The following is a 4,727-nucleotide window of genomic DNA, read 5'->3' as shown; positions in this document are numbered from 1 at the left end:
GCCTGTGCAATAAACCTTTGAATATTAAAAAAATAATACAATAAGTTTTAAAACTCAAATCACAACCAAAATCGGCATAGCAACGACAGCAACAACAATGTACAACACACCATCTGAAGCTCTGGAGTATCACACAGTGGATGCTTTAACTCTACCAAGCTACAGCCAGCCTTGACGTCCCTTCATCTATTCCCTGCGTGGTAGAAGAAAGGGTTCGAGATAAGGAATGAAATGGTGGTTGTCGGAATAACTACAATTTATTACACTTAAGTAATCCTTTGGGCTTTACACACTGGCTATGTGAGCAAACCCCTTTGGCAGAAAACAGCTGCACTGTAGAGCGAAGCCAAGATCAGAAGCAAAATGTTGAAGCAGCCAGCGGACCAAACACAATTCCTCTTCTACTGTCACATACTTGGATCTAATGTACTGGATACCATCACAGTCGTATATTGCTGACTAGAAGACGTCTAATGTTTTGCTTATGCTTTGGGAATGTTTATGGACTGGAGACCATGGTCAAAATGTAAAAATGCACCTTCTCTGCATTTTGACTTCCACAAAAAAGCTGGAATGTCTTACAGCTAAATCACAATGTTTTCCACAGTGGAACTCATATTTTTGTTTGTAGGAGGAAAACTGAGCTTTCCCAAACTATGATGTAACATGCTCAGGTATTACGCTCGGATTTGCTCATACAACCACAAATAAGGAAACTTGTAAATAGACAAAACACTTTTCCTGCAGAGAAAAAACACTTCAAAGTGAAAACAAGTTGCAGCATGTTCAGTTCTCACTCTCAGGGCCACTGTTTACATGCCTGGGTTAAAATCTCAGCTGTGCACTGTCTACCATTATACAGCGTGCTTATTTCTACACCCTGCCTGAACCAGAACACAAAACATAAACAACAGAAGCACGATGTCGACAGCAACAAGGCAATCTGCAGAGCTTCACTTTTTCTAGTGGCCTTTTAAAACTCCAAAACTCCAAAACATGGGTGTGCACTCAAGGATTAGATGATATTTAACCCAACAAATGTTTCCTCAGATACAGTCGTCCGTAAACTAATATTTAGTTGAACAACCCTTTGAGCCAATCACTGCAATCAAGTGTTTTCTGTAACTCTCCGTCAGACTTCTGCACCTGTTGACAGGTGTTTGGATTTCACTACTCATCAGCAAAGTGCACTAATTAGTTTTGTACTATTTTTTAAAATTATTCTTATCAACCACAATTCAAAAGCAATGTCTTATTTCACTAAATTATAATTTAGAAAATTTTTATTTATTATTACTTTTTTCAGTTTCTAGTTATTTCAGTGACTTTTGGGAATTTTACCTTTTCTTTAATGGAAGGGGATGAATACACGTGAGGCTGAGTGCGCATGCTTATAAAGGCAATCAAGCATTCATTAGTTCAGCTGAGGCTCACACATGGTCACAACCACCAATCAAAGGAAGGCACAAAGCAAAGTATAAGTTTTTAGACAACATCTTGCAAAGTCTTCAAAAAAAAAAATAAAAATCAATCGGCCATTTAAAAATAAAAAATAGGTCATAGACGCAAAACCAAGATGCTGTAAGATTGAGGACATGGATGCACCCAGGAGAGAAGAAAATATGGCTCCCTTCAGATTTCTAACTTCGTACATCCTGGATTCCTTTCTTTAGAGCCTCATTTCGAAACTTTTCACCAGAGATAAGTGGAGGAGTTGAGGACGAGACACGAGGGCATGTGAAAGAGCGAGACATGCTTTAGATGCCACTTAAATATGACTCATCTGTCCGTGGTTTCGTTATAACTTAGAATGACCGTAACAGTTTTCTCGACAACTTTTAATCGCGTAATGTGACAAGAATGTGCAGGCGTCGTACACTTTTATGTTTTCATTTAACGCACGTGTGCTGTGAGGTATAAAAAAAGGCGTTACACACATCAGAGTACCACACAAATGAAGGGTGATATCAATTTTTATGCACACATTTGTCATTCTCCTGACAGGGTGCTAATATTCCAGCTGTATGTCACGCCTCTTTTATGTCACAGGTGCAGACGATGACGCAAAGCACACGTCTTCCTTATTCACAGCTCCTGCGGCAGTTCTCCTCTTTCCCTGAGGTGCATTTTGGGAACTGAGACGTCTTTCAAGGGGGACAGAGAAGGAGCCTCAAAATGGTGAAACGATACAAACTTGTGGACAAAAGGGAGGCCTATTGTCCCCATGTCCCCACCGCTATTGAACCCCGTTGAGTCGATGCTGAATTTAATCTCAGCTCTTTCTTGTTCAGTCAGTTTAGGCCACAACACAATATCTGACTGACTCCAAACTTTCACAAAGTTTACACAGTTGCCAGACACAAAGCTGTAACTCCCGACAGAGAGAAGAGCTTCCCTGAAACACTTCCAATTAAAATCCTTATTTAGACCGAAAAACTTTCCACTCTTGACTCCAAAATTACATTTTATTGAAGTGTTCACACAAAAAAGCTCTTAACAAACACTCTCAGCCAGTACCAGCTCGCCAAACAAGGGAATGCGAGATCTGGGGGAGGGGAACGTTCGCGACCGTTGCACCTTCCCCTTACCGATGCCGCTGGCCTGTTGAGTGAAATAAACGCAAAGCAACTGGATACGCCGTCGGTAAGGGGGGAAAAAAAGGATGGCTTTTACAAACTCAGCGGGCTGTGTAATAAATCTCCTCGCTAGACTGTGGAGAGATGCAAGAAACTGGAAACTAGGGAGCATTTTACTGGTGAAATAAAATATTAAACACTTGCTGTGAACAAACTCTATATAGACCGCCTGTTATTTCATGAAAAACCTTTTATCACCTATTAACTATAACTCAGCACTTTTTCTGTTTTTTTTTTTTGCATACAGTACATCTTTTTTTATTTTTTATCTGTTCACCCTCCTTACTCTCTTCGCCTCCCGCTTCTTTCCCCTTCGTCTCAGCACAAACACAATCAACAATCCTATTAAAATTTACATATCCATATATATATATATATTTACACACAACCTGCATAAACAACCATTTAAAATTCTCAACACTTTACTGAAGCTTTGTCCTCATCCGTACATGTGTTAAACCAAAAGGAAAGACCCATTTGGGAGGAACTTCAGAACAGCTGGAGACTCATCTGAGACACCTTCAGTGTACTGCCTCCTGCAATCTAACCACTTTGATCTCATTGTGCTGACTTCATTACTCTCTCTTTGTCATTGCAAGCTGAATATTGGATCCATTGTTCGACCGCACGCCGGTCCGAAACTCCCATTAACAATACACTTGAGTTTGCATTCATCAATCCTTATCATTCTCTATAAATTACATGCGCTATAAATTAGCAGTTCTGCTCCCATTGTTCTCTTTGTAGATTACCTACTGTACTCAGACTCACTCCGTGTCTCTGTAAGCTCACGGTATCCCAGTAAATTATATTATACTCCACTCCAGCTAGCCGCTTAAAAGGATTCTGGGTAATTTCCTCAACATTATGCACAATCAGGCCTGACCACAGCAGGACGATTGGCACCCAGTCTCCTGTACTCTCACACAAACGCAATTATATATTTCCTCCGTGCTTTGCTTTCATTTCACCTGACACAGTCAACATACATGCTGCTGGCTGCGTGTACACAATATTCTATATTTTAGTGATATTTTCTGTTCCTTTTCTCATCACTGTAATGAAAAATCCATCAGGTCCACACAAACCCAGATGTCATAAGAATAGATTAAAGCAGTATATCAGATTGGAATCTTATATTTGTGTTTAAGGATCTGAAATATATTATTTACAGCGATTCAAAATCCAACCAAGCAGCAGAGATATCAGCAAATCTCAATTGTTCAACCACGTCCGATACAGAATGCACTACAGCCAGTAATTATCGAGTCAATTCTGGTGATCTTTTTCCCTCCCTTTATAACAGTATCAGAAAATGCAATTAAAAGGCATCTTTTTTGGCATCATCTTTTGTAATTAAAATTAACTTTGCAGAACTTTGCACTGTGACATGGACCCACATGTAACACACAGAGATAGGGCAGTAAAGTGGAAACAAAACCCAGCTTTAATGTAAAGCTGACAAAGGTAATGTAGCAGGATAGTCCTGGGCTTGTAAGCCAATCGTGGCATATTAGTCAGACTATATAAGGTGGGTTATGGCCCTCTGCACGCTCTCTTCTCTTCTACTGAGGCCAAGGACACGCCCCTTCCGGTCGCTTCACTTCCGGTTCGTCGCGGCTTCAAGCGTTCGCGGGAAACGAGCTGGTTGATCGCTCCGTGCATTCATTCAGAATCCTGCTGGTAGGCTTGTCTCTCCATTATAGCTTGCTTAGGATAGAATGCTACATGTATGCTGAACTGAACACTGTGATTATAGGACACTGCGGCAGTCTGAGCTCTCCCCTGTAGGTGTGTGACCCGCTGTCTGCTGTAGGTATGTAGCTCATTGTTGCTAACCACGCTAGCTTTCATGTGTGTGTTTTTAAACAAGTTTTCCTCTTGTCTTCTGCAGCGTTGGCTGTACTGGAGAGTCAGTGCAGCTACGTGCCTCTGCTCACCACGCTGCTGTTTTGCTTCCTTCTGCTTTGCCTTGCTTGGCTTTGACTTTGCCTCGCTGCTGTTTCACCGCGCTGTGTTCCTCCCTGTAGCGGTGAGGAGTCGTCGCCTGGTCGCCCGGCTGGCCGCTGCTCTGCTCCTAAAAGCAGCTGG

The sequence above is a fragment of the Stegastes partitus genome, unplaced genomic scaffold (genome assembly GCF_000690725.1).
Source record: "Stegastes partitus isolate 25-593 unplaced genomic scaffold, Stegastes_partitus-1.0.2 Scaffold793, whole genome shotgun sequence".
Classification (NCBI taxonomy): domain Eukaryota; kingdom Metazoa; phylum Chordata; class Actinopteri; family Pomacentridae; genus Stegastes; species Stegastes partitus.
The sequence above is the reverse complement of the archived record's forward strand: the minus strand, read 5'-3'. Positions refer to the sequence as shown.